Genomic DNA, 25,219 nt, shown 5'->3' on the forward strand with positions numbered 1-25,219 from the left:
GGGAAGGTTAGTTAGGAGTTATGTTATTAGAGAAGAAGGGAGTTTTTCTTTTTTCTTTCTTTCTTTTTTTTGGGGGTGGTGGTGTTTATGGTTTGGATCAAGATTTAGAATTGACTGTAGTCAGATTTTAAAACTATTAAAACATTAGATCAGACAGTAACTTACTCCAGAGAGCCTCTCCCTTTACCATTATTATAAAAAAGGAGAAGAAATGGAGCAAGAGGGATATGTTGGCTCTTTGTGTAAGCCAGTATGAAATATTGATCTTTCAGGAAGAAGCCTTTGGTACCTATTGTGTCTTATTTCTTTTTTCTGGTTCCTATTTCTACTTGATTATTATAATGCGTTTTTGGTCATTACCCAGTATGAGCTAGAGCCTTTCAGTTGTTACTGTACAGCAGTAATAGTAGTGGTGCTTGTTATTGTTACTATATTTTCAGTTCTTGAGGTTGTGTGTGTTCATTGAGCAGTTGAGGACACACTAAATCTTAGCAAAGTGAATCCATGGTATCTTGTCTTCAGAAACCTCGAGTTGAGTTATTTTTCTCTTCGATGAAAGTCTTTTTTAAATCTGAAATAGAATATTCTGTATAAATTTCATGGGACTTGAGTGATAGGTTCTATACTTTTCTCTAAGAAATATATTAGGGCATGGAATCTGTGACCACCAGAAAAGGAAGAGATCTTAGAAATCATAGAACCCTCATTTGACAGAAAAGGAAGCTGTGTCCCAGAATAGTTAGGATTTTTTACCCAGAGCACCTGTCATATTTTAACCTGTCATATATTGAACTTAACTGGTAGTATTCCATTTTATAGCAAGTTAGACTAAGAGGCATCTAGACCTTTGACTTGACTTGTTCATTTGGGAAGGATAGTTGCTGAAGGGACAGATCTAGCTATATAGCTAGATAGAAATGCCTAATATCTAAAGAGTACAACTATAAGTTTTATGATATAGGCACTGTAGTTAAGAGGAATTATAACTATATTAATTCAAAATTAAGTTATGGAATGCCTCAGCAAGGTAGTAGAACAAAGAAAAGGAAAGGAGAAGTCAAACTCATAGAACCCAGGCAGGCTAATAAGCTATTGACATCAAAGAAATCTTTAATAAATAGCAGAGACCTACCTCCAGATTCTTCAGAGATACAGCATTTAACATGAAAGAGTTTGGAATTCATTCCCATAGCAGTGAGAAGAAATGGAAGAGCTTTAAGCAAGGGAATGATATGATCTGATTTGTATATTTAAACATTGGCTCTGGCTAATCTGGGGAGAATGACTTAGAAGGGAAGAGGAGAAGCAGTAAGACCAATTCAGAGACTGTTATACTAGCTCCGATGAGTGATGATGGTGGCTCAGGCAAAGTTAATAGTAGAAATGGAAAGAAGTTAAATCTATTTTGTAGGGACTACTTGGTAATAAGTGGAGGAAAGGGAGTTTGCTCCAGGGGTTCTAGTATGTGGATGATGCCTGACTAGAGCGGATTTGGTGGGGATAAGATCAGTAATTCAGTTTTGGATGTGTTAAGTTGAGATGCCTGTGAGAAATCCAGGAAATGTCAAATAGAAGTTGGATATACAAGTCTTGAGATTTAGAGGAATGGCCATATTAACATTAGAGTACAGACTTTTCAGCAAATAATGACACTGAGAAAGTGAACAAGATGGTAAGCTGAGCTTATGATGTCCTTTAACTCTGCTACCAGTACTACTGGCACATCCACGATTCCACCTTCTTTAAGATGACAGAGAAGGTACACATGTATATTTGTATCCATATAAACACATGCATGAATAAAATAATAGCCTGGGAAAACAAGAAAGGGTTGGTGGATGGAAATTTCAGGAATTCCTGAAAGATAATAAGAGTGAGGAATCACATCCATGGAAAATAAAACCTGGGGAGCTGCAGCTCAAAATATACAGATGAATAGTGTTCTCAAACCAGAGTCATGTTCAAGTAGTGGGGAGGGGGCCTGTAGTGTTAGAGAAGGAGGTGCATATGGAGTGAGTAGGCCCGTAATGACCCCCCTCCCTCCATATCCTGTGAATCCAAGCTTAAGCACTGGGTGTAACCCAGGGACCAGAGAAAGGCTGGGAGACCCCTCAAGTAGGCTTTGCTTGTCAGGAAGTTCAAGGAGTCTTATACTGGGAAAACAGACTTCTGGCACATACCTGACACCTGGCATCATATTCTAAATTATCACTGGATTTCGATGGTGGTAAACAAAAACAGCATATACAGACAAATGGGGAATCAAATGATCTTCTGCTAAGAATCACTGAACATTTGAGGAAAACTTGTCATAGCAAAATGAGGCACCAAATGTAATAAGCAAAAAATAACAATGACAGCAGACTTTGAAATAAGTAAAATTAATATTCACAGAGAGATAAGAGAGATTATTGCATGTATAAAACAAACCTAGGATAGAATGAATTAAGCCAGTCTTAGAATTAAAAAATATGCTTGTCAAGATGGAAAAAAACAAACGGTCTAAATAGAGTGGACACAGCTAAAAACAAATTAATGAATTGAATGATTGAGCTAAGAGATTCTTTAGAATACAGTCTTAAATTGAGAAAATTGCACAGTATGAACAAAAAGTCATATTTATGTAGAGGCCATTTTAAAGCTTAAACATTCATCTCATAGAAAATTCAAATAAAGAGAATGGAGGAGAGTTATAATCACAGAAATAATAGGAAGAAATTTCTTCAGACTGAAGACAGACAAGTCTTGAAAAGGCCCGGTAAGTATTGAATAAAAGAATAACTAAAGACCTAGACTTAAGCACCTTCATATGAAATGTCAGAGTGGTAGTGATAAAAAAGGAACTGACTAAAAGCTTCCAGAGAGCAAAACAGTTCACCTACAAAGGAAAGAAGTGGTCCTATTATTGGTAAAAACAAGTAATAGAAGATAGAATGCAGTAATTTTGAAGTTATGGGAAAAATATTATTTGAACCCATACTTCTATATTCAGACAACTCAGCAATTTGATGTGAGAAGAAAATAAAAACATTTTTGGACCTGCAATGATTTACCTTTTTGGAATGTTATAGATCTTCTTTGAAAGAATTATTTATGAAAGCACTCCTCACCCCAGAAAAGGGGGAAGCGGGAACCAAAGAAGGGAAAGGCGTGTCATGAAGACACAGTATTGAGGTGAAGAAACAGTGGAGAGCTTTACAGTACCCACATGTGCAGTAAAATGTTAGTTGAGCCTCAGAGTGTTTTATCTATTATGTTTTTTTTTTTTTTTAAAGATTTTATTTATTTATTCGAGAGAGAGAGAATGAGAGATAGAGAGCATGAGAGGGGGGAGGGTCAGAGGGAGAAGCAGACTCCCTGCTGAGCAGGGAGCCCGATGTGGGACTCGATCCCGGGACTCCAGGATCATGACCTGAGCCGAAGGCAGTCGCTTAACCAACTGAGCCACCCAGGCGCCCTATCTATTATGTTAATCTTTAAATATATCAGTCTGGGCCAGATCAGCTTCAACATGGAAGAGTAGAAGAAAACGAAGTGATAAGGATTCTTTTTCAGGAAAACAAGATGTAGATTAACTTTATACTTTGTTAGAAAAACATAATCTGAGATATATGAAGAATAACCACAAATAGGATATTTAATATAAATCATGAGAGTAGAAATTTAAAAGTTCATCATTCCAACCAAAGGCAGAGAAAACAAGGAAGTATATAGTAAATAAATAAAATGCACAATGATGGAATAAGTATAGATAATAGTAATGGTGAATGTGTTAAATTCCTGTTAGTAGAATCTCATACTTTTTAAAAATAAAATACAGCTCTAAGTTGTATATGTATGCAAGATGTTTCTAAAGAAAAAAGCAACCTTGAAATTAGAAATTTGGAGAAAAATATTCCACACAAATGCAAAAGAAAGTTATAATACTGCTAATATCAGACAAAATAGAATTTAAGGCAAAATGCATTGAACAGGTCAAGGAGGGATATTTCATATTAATAACACACAGTTTCCCAAGAAGATGTAATTGCCCTGAACATTCTATGTTATCTAACAACATAGCTTCAAAAATTATGCTGTATTAAAACTTCTAAAATTAGAGTAAGAGACAAATTCACCTGTTTTGTAAGTTTTAATAGACTGCAGTATATTAACACATAACATTTTAAAAACAGCTTTATTGAGATATAATCAAATACCATACATACATATATATGTAAAATCACATATTTGAAGTGTACAAGTCAGTGAATTTTCATATATTCAGTGGGTTGTGAAACTATTATTACTATCTAATTTTTGAACATTTTCATCACCCCAAAATGAAACCCGGTGTCCATGAGCGGTCACTCTCTACCACCCCCTCTTCCCCAGCCCTAAATTACTCATCTACTTTGTTTCTATAGGTATGTCTATTCTGGATATTTCATATAAATAGAATCACACAATATGTGGCCTTTTGTAACTGGCTTCTTTCATTTAGCATAATATTTTCAAGGTTTATCCATGCTGAAGTACAAGTCATTACTTCATTCCTTTTTATGGGTAAATTGTATTTCATTGTATGTGTATGATACCACATTTTGTCTATCCATTCATCAGTTGGAGATTTGGGTTATTTCCACTTTTGGGCTATTATGAATAATGCTTTTATGAACATTCTGTATGAATTTTTATGATGTATGTTTTCATTTCTCTTGGATATATACCTAGGAGTGGGTTTGTTAGGTCATTTAACATAAAAATTTAAAGCCAGATGATGAACTAGGGAAATTATTTGCCACAAATGTATATATACATAACTATCTATTTTATTATTAAGGTTTTGGTGTTTTCTTGTTGATTTGTATACAATTGTGTGTTGGTTTAAATAAAAAATTTGCAAAAGATATATAAAGAGCATCTAGACACCATTTATCATAGATGAAATAAAAATTTTTCTTTATTAAAGAAACCCAAATTAAACAAAGGGATATTATTTCAATCTAACAATTGAGTAAAGTTGTAATAAAATGATAAACATCTGTGCAAGTGAGGATACAGTGAAAGGATTATTCACATACACAGCTGGTGGAAGTATAAATTGTTATTTCTAGCAAATAGCCAATACCTATCAAGATGCACTTTTAAGGAATGCATGCCATTGACCTGGTAGTGCTCCCTTTAGGCATCTCTTCTAAGGCAGTATTAAGAACTATTGATAAGATTTATATACAAGTTTGCTGTTATAGAAAAATCACTGGAAGCAACTACAATAGAATAGTATATCCATCAGTTGAAATATTATACAACCGTTAAAAATACAGGCTTTCAGGGACGATTTAATGACATTAGAAATTGCTTTATTTTTAAATTGCAGTGAAGTTGTTGATACAGAATAAAACCAGTTTCTGTTTTAAAAATATAGATATACATTTACACTGAAGAAAAAAAAACCTGGCTAGTGACTGATATTTATATTTTTGTTGGTGTGATTAGCGGTTTTTACTTTTTTTACTTTTTTTCAAACTTTCTGTAGTGAATATGTATTAGGAAGAAATTGTAAAATATATATATCCATGTCCGTATCCCAATCAATGGGCCATTTAATTTTAAGCCTTGATACAATAGACTTCCAATATAACCAGAGTGGGACTGAATTTCTTTTTAGTTGGGACCTCTAAATGCTTTGAGTGTAAATTTAATACTTGTATTTATTCTGATTTAAAATATGAGTAACTGCACAAACATTGTTGATTTTAAAAATGAAAGCTATTCAAAGAAAGAATGTTAAATACTTAGATTGAAATAATAGAAGCTATAATATTGTTTCAATAGAAACTAAAATACTTTTGGTTTAGTAACAGCTAGAATGCTAAAGGCAGCCCTCCAGTTCTTGTCTTAGAAAATGGGGAGACCTGATTTTAAAAACACATGCATGTCATAATTTCTGGAGAGAGAGGCAGCCAGTGTGGTTGAATGACAACATATCCCTAACTGACCCCTACAGACTTTGCTGGAAAGTGGCTTGGTGTTACTCCCAAGAAAACACTCCAGGATGAGAGCAGGATGATGCAGGGTTGGCTCTGTGGAGTTCTGTGGGACATGGGGAGTGTGGTTTAGCTTGGCCTTGTCATATCCTCAGAGCACAACTTAAGTAAGTTGGATTTACTTGCTATTTATTTCTTCTTTGGACTGTGTTTGAGATACTTTCGTGCTTGTTACCACCTCCGTTTGTTAATGAGCTCGCACAGTGAAGTGGGAAAAAGACAAAACAGTCCTCTTCCTCCTTTCGTGCCTCGTAGATCATTTGATGATGTTAGAGAATGAAATGGTGTTCCAAAATGAGTTTTTGGAACCCTTCGTGAATTTTCTGTATCCCAGCTCTTTATTCCTCATTGTTATGGATAATGGAGAAGTCACTGTAAAAGGAAAATCATCTTCCCAGCTGAATTTTTCATGGTAAAACCTCAAAGGTGGGAATTTGTATTTTATTTCCTTACCCGCTCTGTGGGGTCAGTTATGAGTAAAAACAAAAAAACAGCTCTTCCGTGGTGTTATTATTATAGTTTTAAAAACTATGTTATAGGTAACATGGAGGGATTATGAAATGTTTTAGTTTAGGTCTGTAAAAGTTAATAAGAATCCTCTGTTTTAAATTGTTTGCCTAAATCCTTTTAAACATTTTAATCCCTTAATTATTTGTTATTATAGAGTGGAATATAGGAAAGAGTCTTCCCCATGGACATTCACTTAGATGACTTTTACCTGGATTTTTGCCCCCTTTATACTAAAGCAGTATTTTGAAATAGATAAAACACAAAAGTAAAACTTAGAAGAAATTTGTCCTAAAAATCAGGCATCACTTACATAGATGAGTTCCTTGCCAAAATGTTTTTACAGTCTTGTCCCTTAACTGTAAGTCCCAGCATGTGGCCTGTATTTGAATCTGTGCTGTGGGAGTATGAATAAACTCATCTATTAGAATTTGCTAATTATTCCTTAAACTTAGTTTTAAAATCTCTGTTCTGGGTATTTTTTTTTTCACTTCAGGGTGAATTATGCTTCTTTCTTTGAAGTCATTGGCTTCAGTTTTCTCAGGTTCTTAGAAATCACCAACAATGTAATAAGCCATGTATACATACACACACCCTGGTTTAACACCTTACTTATCTTTAAAAGGTATGGAAAGGGCGCCTGGGTGGCTCAGTTGGTTAAGCGACTGCCTTCGGCTCAAGTCATGATCCTGGAGTCCCTGGATCGAGTCCCGCATCGGGCTCCCTGCTCAGCAGGGAGTCTGCTTCTCCCTCTGATCCTTCCCCTTCTCATGTGCTTTCTCTCTCTCATTCTCTCTCTCAAATAAATAAATAAAATCTTAAAAAAATATATAAAAGATATGGGAAGATGATTTAAAGAAATTTTTACCAATGATGCCTTAAATTATTAACAGTGAAATATCTAATTTCCTTTATCTTTTGTTTGCTTACTCTTTTTATGTCATTGACCTTGGACAATGAAACTAGATCAATTTCAATTTTTACTCAAGTTCACCTTTTAGTTTTCATACATCAGCACAAAGTGCTAGGATTTCTAAAACATTAAGCTATTTTCAGGGTTTAAAACTAGTAATTATCATGGATGATTTAAAAAATTACACATGATATTAAAAGTACTACCATAAAGGAAAAGATTAGTAAATGTTAACTGCATTAGAATCTAAAACATCTCTGAGTCATAAAACAACATGTAGAAAATCCACAGACTGGGAGAAGGTATTTGCAAAACATATAACCTATAAAGGACCCAAAATATATAAAGATCTACAAATCAAGATGAAAAAAGCTGGAAAAATAGGCAAGGGATATCAACGGGCAGTTGACAGAAGCAGAGACGAAAAAGACAAAAATATTTTTTAAATGATCACTTTCACTAGTAACTGGGGTAATGCAAACTAAAGCCAGTATAGGCAACCTTTGAGGTTGTCAAAACTTAGTCTGACAATTTGGATGTTAGCAACCATGTGGAGCATTGGGAATCTTGTACTTAACTTATAGGAGTATAAACCGGTGCAACCTCTTTGGAGAACAATTGAACATTAATAAAGTTGGAGATGGGGATTCTCTTCAAGTCAACAATTCTGTTGCTATATATACATAGCCTTGAAAATTTTCTCAAATGTGCACAGGAAGAAATGTATTAGAAATTTGTTGAAGCACTATTTATAGCAGTGGAAATTTGAAAACAAGTGTTCATCATCCAGAAAACAGAAAAATAAATTGTAATATACTCAGACAGTAGAATATTGTTTAGGAGTGAAGATAACCCAATTAGAGCTATCTGTATTAATATGGATAAATTTCATAAGATATAATATTAAAAGAGAAAGCAAGTTGCAGAATATGTATAGTATTATATGATTAGTATAAAATTTTAAGATATGAAAAATAATACTGTATACTATTTGTGAATACCAATGTATATAGTAAGAATATAGAAATAAGCACTGGAATTTACGATTGTGGTTACCCTGGGTGGGGCATGAAATGGGAGAGTAGGAACTGGGAGGGGTATACCAGGAGTTTCAACTATATTTATAGTATTTTGTTTCAACTATATGTGTAGTATTTTATTTCTTAAGTTGTTTGGTGGGTACATGGTGTTCTTTATACACTATAACTTTTTGTTAAATAAATCATAATTTTATAAAAAGATGCAGCAGGGACACCTGGGTGGTTCAATTGGTTAAGCGTCTGCCTTTGGCTCAGGTCATGATCCCAGGGTCCTGGGATTAAGTCCCGCATCGGGCTCCTTGCTCAGCAGGGAGCCTACTTCTCCCTCTGCCTGCCACTCCCCCTGCTTGTTCGCGCTCTCTCTCTCTGACAAATAAATAAATAAAATATTTTAAAAAAAAAAGATGCAGGAAACCTTGGTCAAATGCTAAAGGTGTTTTATTTCAGGAACTTTGACTTCCAGTTGGTTTTAATTTCTTCTGTGTGTGTGTGTGTGTGTGTGTGTGTGTGTGAGACAACGAGAATTTATATAGTGAGAAAAAAAGCTATTTTGTTTTCAGTGAAAATGAAAAACATTTAATATTAAGTACACTTCAATTTGTAATATTCCTTGAAATTTTCATCTTTAAGACCCTAAGTTTGCACCAAATCAGATTTTTTTTTAAGATTTATTTATTTATTTTAGAGAGAGAGGGTGAGGGAGGGGAAGAGGGAGAGAGAGTCTTAAGCAGACTCCACACTGAGCGTGGAGCCCAACCCAGGGTTCAATCTCATGACCCTGAGATTACCACCTGAGCCAAAACCAACAGTCAGACGCCTAACTGACTGTGCCCTCCAGGCACCCCTCAAATACTTTTTAACGCAAAATTCTAACACTATATTTAAGGTTTTTTTCATTTTACAAATATGGATTTTTCTTCTGTGAATTTTAAAAATGAAATATTTGTGGGGCCCCTGGGTGGCTCAGTCGGTTAAGCGGCTGCCTTCGGCTCAGGTCATGATCCCAGGGTCCTGCTCGGTGGGAAGCCTGCTTCTCCCTCTCCCACTCCCTCTGCTTGTGTTCCCTCTCTCGCTGTCTCTCTTTGTCATATAAATAAATAAAATCTTTTTTTAAAAAAATGAAATATTTGGCCCCATTATTTGAAATGGTCATTTCAGAGATATGGCCTAGGACAGAACTGTGGGTGATTGTCTTTCTAGTGATTATTACAGGGCAGAGTTAGGTAGAATTGATGTTTAAGGAATTGTAGTATGTTATAATAATGGTACCATAATATAACTAGCATTCATCCTATACTATTTTCCTTTCACCACTAACTACTGCCCCCACACACTCCTAAATTATCTAAATTAGGAACCTTAAGATCAAGCAGGGGAGCTTTTAAAAATAACTAGCCTAGGCCACATCCTCAGAGATTTTCGTTTAATTGGTCTGCAGGGTGGACCCAGACATCAATCAGTATTTTAAAGTTCTGCAGGTGATTCTAATGTAAGGCCATGTTGAGAACCACTGGTTCTTAAAGTATGGTTCCTGGACCAGCAGCATCAGTATCACCTGAGAACTTGTTAGAAATGCATATTCTTGCACCCACTTCAGAGGCTTACAGAATCACAAATTCTGGGGGGTGGGGGTGGGGTGCTGTCAAGCTTGAATGTGCATATAAAACCCTTGGGAATCTTGTTAAAATGCAGATTCTGGTTCAGTTGGTCTAGGGTGGGGCATGAGATTCTCTGTTTCTTATAAACTCCCAGGTTATACCAATGCTGTTGGTCTGAGGATTGATTACACCTTGAGTAGCAAGAGACCCTACTGAAAGCCTCTGGGGCCCCAGCCTAGGCCTGTTGAATCAGAATCTGATTTTAACAAGATTTCCAGGTATTTTGAATGCACATTACAGTATACGCAATGTAAGAGGAAAATCAGGATATGCCAATATCTAAGGGATATGAGAATTTGAAGAAGCAAAAGTCAATATTCTAAAACACTGCAAAGATAAAGATAGGATAAAAACTGAAAATGTGCTTTCATGTTTAATTAAAAAAAAAATGGTGGTGGTGGCCATAATGAGAATAGTTTCATTGGAGTGGTGGAGGCAGAAGTCAAATAAAAGCATATTGAAGTCTGAATGAAAGATGAGCACTTAGAGAGAAGTGTATACACATCTCTAAAGAAGAGAGGTTTTTACAGAGGTCAGGATTTGAATGTGCTTAATGTTGATAGGAAGGAGGTAGAAGTAGTTAGGGAAAAGTTGAAGATGCTGGAGAGACAGAGGGTGGATGCCTGAGGAGATGATGCCCATAGCTTGCCTAAGGAAGGAAATGGACAAGAGTTCAGAAACTAGAAGCTCCAAGAGTGTCAGGTGGCTGGAGGGCGGTGGACGAGAGCAGGACTGGGAGGGGTTGCTCCCCCTACCTGGATAGTTTTCTTTTTCTGTGAAGTAGGAGCCTCCTGTTCTATACCCCTTGTCCCAGAAGAACAGAGAATTTTTTATTTTCTGAAATCATTGTATTATTTTGTTTACTCTGTCTCTTCTAATGGAATGTAAACCCTTATATGAGGGCAGGGTGTTTCTACCTCTGTATCCAGAGCTCCCACGACCAGGCACATGATAGATACTCAATAAGTATTTGCTGAGTGAGTGTATGGTAGAGTGTTGGTATAGTTGCTCTTTTATTGTATTTTTTAACTCTGTTGTGAACACACCATAAAATTTTGTAGCCTCTCCCTTAAAATTTTTGTGGGGTAAACCTAAAATATGAGTTACTAGTATTTTTTTTTTTAATGAATCTCTTTTCAGGCAAAGTGAGAATTTCAGAGCAGAGAGCATTAGCCTAGCCAAGTGGTTGCAGTGAGATGAATGGAAAGTGAAGAACGGTTGCTATGGCCAAAGGAACTAGAATTTTTCAGTTTAACACCTACTGCTCCATTCCTTTCTTGCTCCATGATGCATATTCTCTTCTCAGTGCAGACAATTCTCAGAGACAGATCAGGGAGAGCACTTACAGAGGAATGTTCTTTGTGATGAAATCAGTCAATCAGTCTTTTTTTTAAGGACCTTTAATACAGTGTGATATCTTTATCAAAGAAGAACTTTTGTTATGGTGGGATTCATTGATGTAGAATCTTTAAAGTGAAATTACCTACTAAAATGTAAGTTTATGAAAGTTCTTAATAATTTTATCTTTGTTGCCACAAAGCCCTAAGGAAGTTTTTGGTATACTGGTTAGGTCTCATATTGATTGTGTGCAGATGGATAGTCTACAGGCTAAAAATAGTGGAATAAGATTATTCTAAAAATGTTTAATTCTGACATTCAAAGAGATATTACTTTCTGTTGTGCTATTTGTATATAATTAGTGTGGATAATAAAAGAATCTGGGATGTAATTCTTAGTGCAAAAAACTATCTTTGTAATGTAATGTTCATCTTAGAAAGAATTCTTGAAAACCCAAATTTAAGGTCGATTAATTATTAATTAATGCTAGATAATTATAGCAATCAGGAAGAGATATAAAATGTAAATATTAGGAGGACCACTTCTGAGAACTTAAAAACTATATTCTGAATATCTGTTATCTGATATTATTAAGGAATATTGATAAACTCATTCTTTATATATGTGTGTTGGGGTAGGTGTTGATCTTGGTCTTTAAGAATAGTACAGGTAAAGGGCTCCTGGGTGGCTCAGATGGTTAAGTGTCTGCTTTCAACTCAGGTCATGATCCCAGGGTCCTGGGATCGAGCCCCACATAGGCCTCCTTGCTCAGCGGGTGAGCCTGCTTCTCCCTCTGCCCCCTCCCTGCTTGTGCATGCTCTCTCTCTCAATCTCTCTGACAAACAAACAAAAAGAAACATTATAAAAGAGAATGTACAGGTAAATTACTTGTAAGATTATATTCTATTTTAAATTCAAGAGGAAGTCATCATCATTATCACATAACAGGATGCCTTAAATGCATAATACTGTAGAAAGGACTGGGTGGGTTATAGAATTAAGGTAAGAAGTGAACCCTGCCTGCAAAGTGATTATAATGTGGTGCTGAGACAGGAAAGCTGACCTCATTAAATTTTGGTGTGAGTTTACTGATGGCACATTTCTGCTCCCAGATCTCTCTTGTGCTGTGGATGGTTATATCACAGTGTCTTTCTTTTTGGTGATCATGGAAAGGAATTCTAAGGGAGAAAGTCTGTATTGAGGAAAAATTCTCTTGATGAGAGGTTTTTGGGGGGAGGTTTTACTCTCAATAACTTTAAATATCATTACAGGTAAGAAAAATTAATTTGCCTGGATTTATGTAGAATGAAGATTGTTTCTTAGTTCCACAGAAGGAAATGCATGTGTCACTTGTCTTGTTGAACAACTAACTTTAGAAAGTATCTTTGGTTTTGGGTGAGATAGTAGGCTAGTTGGCTGCCTTCTTTGTGCACTGTTAACTCTGGTGATATATTTTCTTTAATAATCCAGATCAGGCTCCCAAGCTATTTATTGTATAGTATTATTAAAAAGATGTGTTTCCCTTTCAAATGTATAATTGAAAGGGAGAATTTTCTCTTGCCATATACAAGGCTTTTGTTTCATTATTTATTTGGAATAAATGGGGCCAGACGGTATGAGTGCAGTTAGGTTTTGTTGGAGGGGAGCTTGCAAAGACTTTTTGAGGCATGATGTGCAAGTGAGTGTTTTCAAATCTCAGAGGTGTGATTATGTCATAACAGCTATAACCTCTGGGCTTGCTTTATTACGTTTATTAAAACAAATCTGTATGGGGGTGCTGTGTATATTTTGGTGATGAAGGAAATGAGGTGGTTAATTTATTATGTGAACAGCACTTTCAGCTAACCACAGCGTGATTCACTGAGAGAATGGTGGAAAAGCCTCACTCTGTAGAAATGACTGCTTTTTGATTTGTGGACCATAACTTTCAACACCAGAGCATGAAGTTTATCTACAGAATGGTTCTCTCTCTCTCTCTTTCTGTAATGTTTTTGTCCAATTTTAAACTTGAAATTTTTCCCTTCATTTTATTTTGGGCATTTACTGAATATAAATATCTAAACAGTCCTTGCCAGCAAATTAAGGGGAAAAAAATTAAAGAAAGGGATCCATGTGTTAGGGTATTAGGAAAGTTGGTAGCATCTTTATGGTTTCCAAGCAGCCCACACATACCTCACAGGAGGACTTCACAGAATAAATCAGTATTCCAGACCTTCAACCAATGAGGATGACTACCTGGTGTCAGATTTGAATTAAGGAAAAGTGAGGAACCTATTGTTCTTTCCTTTGGTAGGATGTGTTTATCAACATACTATATTAGAATACTAGAGTGGAAAAGGAAATCAATCTCATGCAAAGTAGTCTCTGACAAACATCTGTTTGGAAGTGGGGGATGACTGGGAAGAGGTGAGGATGTAATGCCTCATAGAAGTACACACATTATGGAGTGGAATCAAAAGAAGACCTGTCCATCTAATGAGGAGACAGGGTATAAAGCACTTGTTGTATACTCATAAACAGCCATTGCAAGACTAAGAAAAGTTTGTTTTCTCTGGAGTTATGCCATACCCAGCATCATGTGGTGATGTGAACCTGCCTAGAGAGAGAGTGGAAAATAGTTCATCTTCCTGGCAATATTTCTAAAAGACCCCCTTCATTTTCCAGATGTGCTATGTACCAACCATTCACAAACAGAAAGTCTTGGAAATCAGTAAGGCATTTAATTGGTAAGAGTTCATTAGAGCATTTTATATTTGGGACATTACAAGACTCCATGAAAAGGATGACAGTCAATTTTAGATTTTATCTCTGCTGCTTTTGGAGTGGAATACCGCATTTCTTCAGAGTCCTCAATTTGCTCTAAAAATTATGTCATTCCCTCATAGCACTTCCCCAGAGAGTTGGCAAAGACCAGGAGAAACATTATTTGTGTAGTTTAAAGACGGAGTGTAGAGGAGGGAGGTCCAAGCCTGTGGTTTATGTAAACAGGGGAGACTGGGAGGGGGCACTGGCACCCCTGGTTAGGTTATTACTCAGTCATCATGAGCAGTCAGTCAGGCCCGGCGAGAATGTGTCCATTTGGAGACTGCTCCAGCCATGGTGATTAGTAATGATCATCCACAGCCCCAGACTGTGAGAGAAATTTAATTTTAAAAGGAATTGGATTATAGGCAAAACTTCATTTTAGTGACGTTGGTTAGGGCTCTCAGACTTTTGAGATCTCCTCACTAGGAGAATGAAACTATGTTTTGGACACTCCAAGAGACATTAGGTCTGATACCACCTAAGCTAGCATTTCACTTGCTTGAAGTGGATTTATCTTCATAACGGTTTGGTTACTTTTTGAAAGGTGGAAATTTAAATATTCCTGGGAATTGGCTTTAAAAAGTCTGTTACCACGCCCCCAAATGCCCATCACAAACACTTTCAGAGCATAACAGTTATTTTGAAAGCATGGATAACGGAGAAACCTTCATTCCAAGCGCGCCCTCCATTTTCTCTGCCTTCCTCAGGGGCATTTTCTCCTGCTGAGTCCTTTTGCTTCTGTGCCTCTTTCCTCATCTCCCTTCCAACCTCCTGTGAGTTGCTTTTGAAGAGGTAGTTTGTTCCCTAGTCCCTTACTCGGGGCCCCTCCCTTCATATGGTGTGAAATACAACCAGGCTTTTAAAAAAGTGATTCTACCCTAGTTTACGATTTGAAACCTACTCAGATATGCGTTGACAAATTTAAGCAACTTTGCGTTTTGCAAAATATAAATTTATGGGCATGTTACCCGAGTAGCATTAACTGAACACAGACCCAGTGATGGCAGCAGAATACAGAAGATAGCCAGCCCAATCTGCTAGACGGTAAGAGCGTGATTTTAAATAAAATGGAGCACTGGTTGTGAGTGAGACAGGAGGCATCTTCTTATGGAGAAATCCCATGTTTATCATTAAGCTTGCAAAAGAAATTTGGATTCTAGATTAAAATACTTGGTTATGGGGCGCCTGGGTGGCTCAGTCGTTAAGCGTCTGCCTTCGGCTCAGGTCATGGTCCCAGGGTCCTGGGATCGAGTCCGGCATCGGGCTCCCTGCTCCGCAGGAAGCCTGCTTCTCCCTCTCCCACTCCCCCTGCTTGTGTTCCCTCTCTTGCTATGTCTCTCTCTGTCAAATAAATAAAATCTTAAAAAAACAAAACTTGGTTAGTCACAGCTGGGACATATAGCTATGCTCATTGACATACAGTCCTCCTTGTATTTGGGGAGTTATAATTCAGGGTGTGTTTAATCAAAATTTCCCCGAGAGGTATAGACAGGGAACCTGCCTTAAATGGAAATTGCATGAACATTCTCACTGGCCCTCCCTCCTCGTTTCAGTGTGGTGCCGTGGAAAGAACATAGAGCCCCAGGGCAGCAAAAGGAGCTGTGGTCTTACCTTGCTTTAGTCCCATTTACTGTATGACTTTGGGAAAGTAATTTTACTTCTTCATGCCTTGTGGGAAAGTAAAATAAGGTTATCTACATACTTTCGGAAAGAGTGTTAAAGGGAATAACATGTGTATTTAAAAAAAAAAGATGTGAAAGTGCCTGAAGGTGCAAATGTGAAAGTGAGTTTATTTCAAATGATGGGACCATCAAATAAACAGGTTCTATTTACACTGGTGGGTTGTTTTTTTGTTTTGTTTTGTTAAAGCCTTTGATGTTAAGGTTCTGTTTATTCCTATTCCTATTATTGATTCATATGCTAAGCTTATCGGGTATTCCTAGAATCTTTTAATTTCAAGTTACAAGGGACCTTAGAGTTCACACTGGCAAATAGAAGTATGTTCATTCCCTCCCGCTAAAAGGAAGGACGGAAGAAGCTGCAGGGAAAGCTTCCAGAACAAAGGATCAGAATGGCGGCATTGCTGTGGTCATAATCCAGGAATGAGGAAACAGGCCCATTGCCTGAGCTGCCTCTTATAAATAGTAATGACAGGACGTGTTGCACAGGGAAAGATAGGCATTTGAAGTTGAATTGAAAAGTACACTTTAAACTTCTGTTAGTTATTACCTACAGAATTTTTTTGTAAGTCTATAGTGCTTTACTTGTTATCCTTGTATATCCGATTCTTCTGTTGTGGTTTGCATCTAATGTTTAAATTGACTCAGTATTTTGGAGGTGGGAGGGGAAAAGGGTGGACTAGTTAAAAACAAACACAACAGCAACAACAGAAACAAACTCCTTAGTTTGTTGGGATGCACGATCTAGTTATGGGTTGTCAATAAGAAACAGCTGTTTGTTTGTTGACAGCCCGCCTTGCCTCTCCCGTAATCAAGCTGTTTCTCATCATATAATTACCAACTCTTTAGTATTTGAGGCTTGTTGTGGATTTATAGTTGGTTGTATAACGTTTGCCAAAATGTCATAGTTTAGATAAAAAATTAGTGATTCCCTTGTAGTCGTTCTACTGAAATATGAATGTGGGTTGTAATAAAAGAAAGATGCCTGAAGAGACTTCTGAAATTCATTTCAAACTGAAGGGAATGTAGAGGGTGTTGTGTGTGTGTGTGTGTTTTCTAAGGAAGGAATATCACTGTAACTCCTGCCCGTCTTGTAGACTCTGTTGCCAATCGGAAAAGCATTCAGTGTTCTTCTCACAAGTGAAGTTAAGCAGTATGGATGTGGGTGGCAGGATCGATTTCGTTCTGATCCAGAAGGACATGGTTTCATTCTTCTGTTCGTTTGTTCTTTCTTTTTTTTCTGTCTTCTAAAAATCCTGTTCTGATGTTGAAGCCAGGAATGAAAGGAAATAAAGTCAAGTTTAAGTTCTCTGAGAGTCCAAGGTGATGTTTCAGCCTCCTGGGTAGCTTTACTAGCTGAATCAAAGCTGAATGTGCCTCCGACCCTAAAGAGAACCTATCTAGGACATTTTGTAAACAGACCCCTTTTTCAGTCTGGATTATGCTGAGTGAGGCCCTTTTTGAAATAAGGGTAACCTGTGTTTTAGGAAAACAAGCCAGAAAGGTGAAGTTTCATTGCTCCATTTAGTTTTACTCTTCGAAATAGAGCAAAAACGTCTCCTAATCATGCCTAAGTCACAGCTTCTCTTGGAATGAAAGTATCTGTCCTTAATTATTCTTTTCATAGTGCAGTTACTTCAAAAAAAAAATTCTTTAAAGACTGTAGTGCCACGAATTTTTATTTTCATAGACTCCAAAGTAATGTCACAATTTCTCCTTCCTTTGGTAGGTTTAAAATTATAATGGAATTTAGAATATTTTTAGTAATTTTCTCTCTTTGATCTCAAAGGCATTACATAAATTAATTTTTCTCTATATAAATATTTCTCTTGAAAGATAAAATAATATGGGAATAGTAAATGCTCTATTTGATAGAAGTTGTGACTAGGAAAGGGGAATACTTTAAAATTTATAAAAAGTAAAATTTTGAGGAGAAATGTATATTTTATATGCAGATAGTCTTTATTTCTATTTTTTACATGAGTTCATACTGTATCTTTCACCAGAAGCCCACATCTACTCTTTTCTAAAAGTGTAAGTCATAGAAATATTTTACTTTACTCCAAAATGCTTGCTCTGTCATAGCCAAATGATCCTAAATGATCCGAATTTGACTGACAATGATTTCACTAGGTGGCCAGTGACAGTCAGTACTTAGGATTATTACCAGAATATGAAATGTTCTGATTTTGTGTGTGTTTTTAATATATCATGAGAATGACATTTCATAGAGCTACTTGAAACTAATTACAGTTACTATCAGGGCAAGGTTTAATTCTTGATTTTAACACATGGGCTGTGCCATGAAGTTGCAGTCAAAAATTAAAAAGATTATGTCTGGCTTAATCGGAACCGGTAGGAAGTGATGGAGTAAAAAGATGAATACTTTCCTATGTGCAGCTGTGCATATATTCTTACAGCTTCACTAGTTAGCCAAAATCTGTTGTCTTAGTGGTACTCAGGTGCATAATTCAGTCAAATGAATCACAGATGATTCATTTTAGAAACACTTTACTATTTGGGTGTTAGAAAGGTAATTTAGTTGTAATTTTAAGAACTGCATTCCTAAATCACTTAATGGTATATTGAATTTTAGCTGCCCCAAATCTATGTGGACAAAAATTATTGTTATAAAAAGGAGATGTGCAAATCCTTTATTCCAACTACCTTTTCAGGAGGGGGAGGAGGGAGATTTAGAGATGTTACAGGATATAATTACAGCTTTCTACTTTGTTTCTCTGTGTCAAACATTTCTATTTGGACAAGTTTCTTAAAAACTCTGCTAAAAATCCATTATTATAGCACCATTAAAAATACTGTTTTATTATCCAGTGATTAATATCCATGACCTTTATTTTTGGATCAGGTTCATGAATATATACATTTTTCTATGTCAGTCATTGTCTAGAATTTCATTTTTGTTCTGCTTTCCATTACATACCATGAATTATATGAAATTAATTTAATCGCTACTACAAACAGAAATTAAATGTGCCCTAATCCAGAGTTACGTTGTTTGCTTTTACAACTGTAAGTCATAAGTAATTAATTTTCCTTGGAAAATTAATTCACTTACCATTCCCAGTAGCATCATATGTTGACACAGGGTTATACATAGTTTAATATTTTTCTTCAGCATGCTGGCCTCAACTTTAGAAGACCTTAAATGAAAACAAATTAAGATTGACTCAACTGTATATAATTTGGAGTTCTTTAAAATAAGTGTTGTTGTTAATTGCTATCATCCAGGTGATGACTTAAGTATTATATTCAAACTTTACAAAATCTCCATTAGTATATTAACAAGCGTGAAACAATATATTTTTAAAAGTTGTTCATATGACAGTAGCCATTAATATTTTCTATTCCTCAATTCCAAACAAAACAGTTTACACCACAGCCATCTGACAGCAGTACCATGGAGTTTTACCATCACTCAACTGATAGGATAGTGAAACAGGTAACTTACTTGCTGGACCTTTTGACCACCTAGAATATCAGCCATCATATCTAATTCTTACAGAGCTTATTTTCAGTATCCAGTATCAGTCAGTAGAAAGATTTCCATCAAGGTCATCTTAAAACATAGAATATGAAAGATATCTTATTTTAAACCCCTAAATATTTTTTTATTATAATGACTGCCTTTCTGTAATTCTTTCCTGTTTAATACTTTTTCCCCCTTGCTTTCCATAAAGAGTAATGTGGAAAATGAAATAAGCAAAAGTCTTTCAGTTAAGTAAGTTAGGTTTCCCCTAGCTCCTTCTTGTATTCTGGGAACTCAGAAAATATGAGCAAACCAAATTTAGCTTTTCTTTTGCATTTGCCAGGAGGTTATTTTGTAAGGTGATTTTTTTTTCCCTGGTTCGTAGAACTCTATAAAACATATAGTGTTTATTACTTTATTTATATTTATTTAAGTCACTAAGGTGAAACTCTAGTGATGGTGGCAATGTTACAGTTTTAACAAGTGGGGGCTTATTTTATAAAGGTGCCTTTGTGGCCACAGCTTTAAAAAATGCAGGGGGTTAGCAGTGAAATGCTCTTTATGCCTTTTGGAAAGAAAAGTTGCTGTTTAATTCCAGTATAAAAGTACTACTATAATACAAAATCACCACTGTTATTTTTTATAACTATTCATTGTTATAGTTTTGTTTTTTTTTTGATCCGTACTCATAGGAGTCAGCTGTGTACATTCCAAAGCTGCATCAGGAAAAAAAGTGTTTTACTTGCTACTTCTTTATAAGGAGGATGACAGAGGAGTACCCTTCCCTATGCTTCAAAGAGTTTCTCTGAGTGGCCTTCAGAATTACGATAATTACTTTCTTTTTTATCATCAGACAAAATGAAAAAAATTGCATGTGTCAAGTCATGCTTATGCTCTGACTCAAATACAGATTGTTAGACAGTCAGGTTTAAGGGAAAGCTGTCTTTCCAAAACAATTTATGTAGGCAGTTTAGCCAATGATTATTCTAAAAACTTTATCTCTAAGTCTCTCAACATATACCTACAGTATGATTACCTATAAATATGTATGATAATTCTGCATGCATTCTTACACAGTTTAAAAAAAAAATGCCTCTGCCTTCTTCCAGAAATGAATACAACAGGATTAGTTTATCCTTGTCTTGAGGTGGAAAGTAAATGTGTGCTTGTAGAAATTCACTAGTATAAATCTGCGTTGGACTTCACAATATACTCTCTCAAAATACTACATTTAAATGGGAAGAGTTTGTAACATCTTTTATTAACTTTTATTTTGTATCAAAATAAATACCTTTTGGAGAAACATTTAAGTTTCAGTGAGCTAAGAAGTGTAGAGGGTTGTATGTGTGGTGTGTGTACAAAAAAAGGTTGCAAGAGTGTGGGGAAAGAAGTGCTGAATTTCAGCAACATGGTCTTTTACTCAAAGCCAGCAAGTGCACATACTGTGTTAAAATATATAAGAATTATGGATTCAAGAAATAGTGTTAGGAGAAGCAAAATCTTACTTTCCATGGTCATTTTGTTGATTCAGTTAGAATAGAAATTACAAGACTTTGTGGTAGAGATATGAATGTTCTTTTTAAAAAATAATGTGGAGATGGTACAAAGTTTATAATTTGCTGAATAATAGTTGTGACAGATACTAAAAACTATTTGTGCTATTTGTGACAAGTAGACAAACAAGTGTGTGTGTCATGATTCTGAGGAACTTCGAACAGATGCTGGCTTGAATTTGGCAAATAAGATTTTATTTTTAATCTGCAAGCAGAGCATAAATAATCATAGTTATTCCTGAATAGCTCCCTAAAGTATGGTAAAAGTGCGGTTTGCAGATTGCTGATACCTGTTGGAGAATGATATTGATGTTTTGTAACATATTCCTATTCAGTAGAGTCCTTAGCAATGCCATGAGGTAGAAGAGTAAATTTGTACCTAACAAGATATACAACTATTAATTTGCATTCTTTTCCACTCTATTCTTTCAAAAGACTAAATTTAAATGAGTTTGTACAAAAGTAATAGTTAAATTAAAGGGATACCTAGAAAAGTAAAACAGCAATCTACCTGAGACTGACAAAACTTTCCCAAGTCCTTTAAAGTGAATCATGCTCCCAATCATTATCCCATACAGCCTTAGTCCTACACGTTTGACAGTAGGATAGGTTGGGTTACATTTTTGCTTTTACTAGAAACTCAAATAAAATGGTAGTCAAGGTAGAGAGTAGTACTACGTTAGAATATCCTGCTTTTAGGCTTCTTTTAATTTTATATACAATATTACATTACGTCCTTTTGGCTATAAAATGGCTTACCTAGATATTGCCTTTTTCTTTTCTAAGCACCATTCATAGTTTTGGATTGTCTTCAGTCTGATATATAAGAACCCTCCTTCAAAAAACTGTGTGTATATATAAGAATGCAGAATAATTTAATGGTTCCCCTTTGATGGATTTAAATGAACTAGAGAGTTGTTAATTGCAGTGGCTGGATTTCCTCATTTGTCCTACTAAACCTGCTAATCAGAAGATGAAAGTGGCAGGAGAACCTTTAAGTAATGTCTTGTAGGGGCGCCTGGGTGGCTCAGTTGGTTAAGTAATGTCTTGTCTCCAAATTGTCGTATCATGTTTGCATATTAACCCAGAACATTTTTTCTGTAGTATATGTATGTTAGGGGAATCATTTTGGGGTTCTGATTTTTATTAAATTTGCAAAAACTCAGAGAACCTCTTTCGCCAATAAACATTGCTACTATGTGTATCATTTTAGAAGGAACACTAATTAGAAGCTATTTAATTTTTTTGAGTTTTAATATTTACTCAAGTTTATGGGAATCCTCAAAATGTTTTTTTTCCCTTCATAGATATAAACAGAATGATATTAAAATTAACTGGTGATTTCCCCCCTGGAGTGAGTAAAAGAAAAGTAATAGATTTTGCTAATAACAAACTTGGACTTATTTTGAAGTTATTGTACATTCTACATGATATAACGTGGAAATAAATGCTCAAGGAGTATGGAAAGAAAGACTATTCCAGCTAATAAGAGAGTTTCATTCTAGAGGGGCCACCAAAGAGTCTGTCATGATTGACAAGTATTCTAGTGGAGTCTTTCTTCTCTTTTTCTCTTTTTTTTTCCTATAGCAGTGTTGAAGTCAGTCAAAGTATATATACAAAGCTGAGTGAATACCAGTTTCCCCAGTACAGGGGCTATTTTTTCAGGAAGTCTAACTCAAACCAGATGTTTTGCCTAGACCCAGAGTTTGTTGCTGCCAAGCATCTCATCAGAGGTCAGAGTTCTGGGCTCCGGGCCCTGCTAGAATTCTTTCACAAATTGCTATTCGGTGAGGTTTTAATCCTAATGGAAAGAATAATGTGCTTGTAAAATCTGCAGTTATTACAAACACAGTATACATATTGTGGACTTCAAATGACTACATATTTCATTCCCATAAACAGGGAACGCAGATAAATGCCTTGTGTGATAACTTTAGACATTCTCACTAAAATCTAGTATACAATTTATACCACATTAACTATTTGCATTTGTAATTCCCCCATAAAAGTAACTGTTATCTTTGGGTGACAACTGGTAACCAACTCATGCCCCCCCTCCCAATTTTTTTTAACAAGCTCTACAACCTCATACAGCTGTTTGAATGCAAGAATTAAAAGCATTTGGGACCAAATATCGGATATTCTCTTAGGAAGATCTGTGAATGCTGTAGTACTAAGTAAAAAGTTCTTAAAGTAGAGCAAAAGAAGCCATTGTGCCAAGACTTAACCATCCCATATTTGGAAACACATATGATAAAACTGAATTCATTTACTCAGATTAGGATGAAGAGTATTTCTTTGTTAAGGAGAATGTGATTGGTGTATATAACTGAACTTCAACTGTGGCTCTTTTGAAAAGATTAAGGGAGATGAGTGAGATTTATTTTATCTCTGCCTACTGAATTTTTATACAGATATTATTAGGTGCTTATTTTGAGGTTTTGTTGTTGATTATAAGCCCAAGAGAAACTTCCAGGTAGATAAAAGTGTGTGAAACCGGAGCATCACAATTTGGGCTAGAGTTGACACTGCTAATTAGACAGTACCTACTAAAATTAAATCTGCATTTGGGATAGATGTGTGTTAATTTTTGTGTCAACAAAACAGAAAGAGTCTTAATTTCTGAAAATGAGGGAAATTGAACTTAAAAAAAAATAAGAGCAGATGCTAGTGTCTTTGAATTATCTCATAACCATATTAAAACACTTTTTGGTTTGTAGCCTTTATTTGGGAGTTAGAGTCTAATTTCTAAATACCACCTGTTTTCATATTTACGTGTCAACAATATTGGGTATAATAAATATATAAACAAGGCTCAAAAAGTTTCTCTAAGTCTTCCAAATACAGAAAAATTGGTTAACCATGGGAGTCTAGAAAATTCTAATAGAACCTTATGATATAGGTAGTACCTTTTAAACTACAGTTTTGATTTTGCCCTTCATTTCTACAAAAGAAAATCAACATTAATATCATCTCTACTGCACAAACAATTGCATTGGTATTGAAAGGAGTCAAAGTTTCTATGAACATTTAAATTCTGTTAGCTGGCAGCAAATGAAAAAAATATTTGTTGATGTATGTGACATAAAAAGAAAATGCGGAGCATTTGTGTTGCATCACTTAGTTCAAGTCGTGGAACAACTCCGAAGACCTCACATGGTGGCAGACCTTCTGCAGAGTGTTATTTTCTGCTGTGCATTTCCCTTTCCACATAAATGCTTATAGCATGTAATATTTACTACTTTTTATTAAGTTTCACCTTATTATATCATTGCTTACAAGGGACTTTTTCTTGGAAAAAAGGTGCAAAATTTCATAGTATTTTTATTATCTTTGACATTCCAAAAAGTGAAATAATTTTTTTTAATTTGATCATAAACTATAATTGGTGGATCCCCCTCCTCCTCCATACAGACAGGTGATACCATCATCAATTTCTGTAGAGATTGAAAATAAATATCAAAACTTGAGGCTACATTTCGTTCTGTATTGCACAATCATTCAAGTGCGATTAAAAGAATAGTCTGAGACTATGATCAGTTAATGAGAAACAAACAATTTCATATTAATGAGTTCCCATTTGCCAATAATTCTGTCATTTGTAACTTGAATCAGTCATCACCCCTGCAAAAAGCCCTTTCAAGACATTATTTGCAATTTTGTCCTCTGTTTTCTGTCCTTGATGTTGTGAAAATGGCCATCTACTGTTACAGGAATGAAAAGAGATCCCGTTCAAACATCTTTTGTGTTTCCACTTTCAGTGAAAAATGTTTTTCAAACCTGCAGCTGGTTATTTCTGCAGGAGTTCCCACTTATGCTCAGATTTGATTGACATTTTGAAATGGCAGCTTTTCATGAAAAGCTGTTAACTTGTAGAATTCAGTTATGGTACTAAGACAGACTGACTTTGTTCTGTGGCTGGGACCTGTCCAAACTAAATAGAACCCTGCATCTGAATTTAATAGTGCTACTCAGCCAAGATAGGGCAGTTTTGCCCTTTTTTTTCTCCAAAACTCTGATGCTTATGTGTTCTAAAACTAACTTGATATTCATCCCAACATCTTTCTGTTCTGTAATTGTTTTAACTGACATATATAGTCATTCTCTTATTTACCCCCTCAAACATCTAATGGACTAGGACAGTGCTTTATTTTAAGATATGATGCTAAGAAGAACTTTTTTCACAATTAATGTTATAGAGCACAAAAAA

General features: G+C 35.6%; 1 protein-coding gene across 3 annotated transcripts in view; it reads left to right on the top strand.

Moving 5' to 3' along the window:
* SRBD1 (S1 RNA binding domain 1) overlaps positions 1-25,219 on the top strand; it is a 198,136-nt gene that overhangs the window by 114,542 nt on the left and 58,375 nt on the right. The window lies entirely within an intron of this gene.

This window comes from Zalophus californianus, chromosome 8 (genome assembly GCF_009762305.2).
Source record: "Zalophus californianus isolate mZalCal1 chromosome 8, mZalCal1.pri.v2, whole genome shotgun sequence".
Taxonomy (NCBI): domain Eukaryota; kingdom Metazoa; phylum Chordata; class Mammalia; order Carnivora; family Otariidae; genus Zalophus; species Zalophus californianus.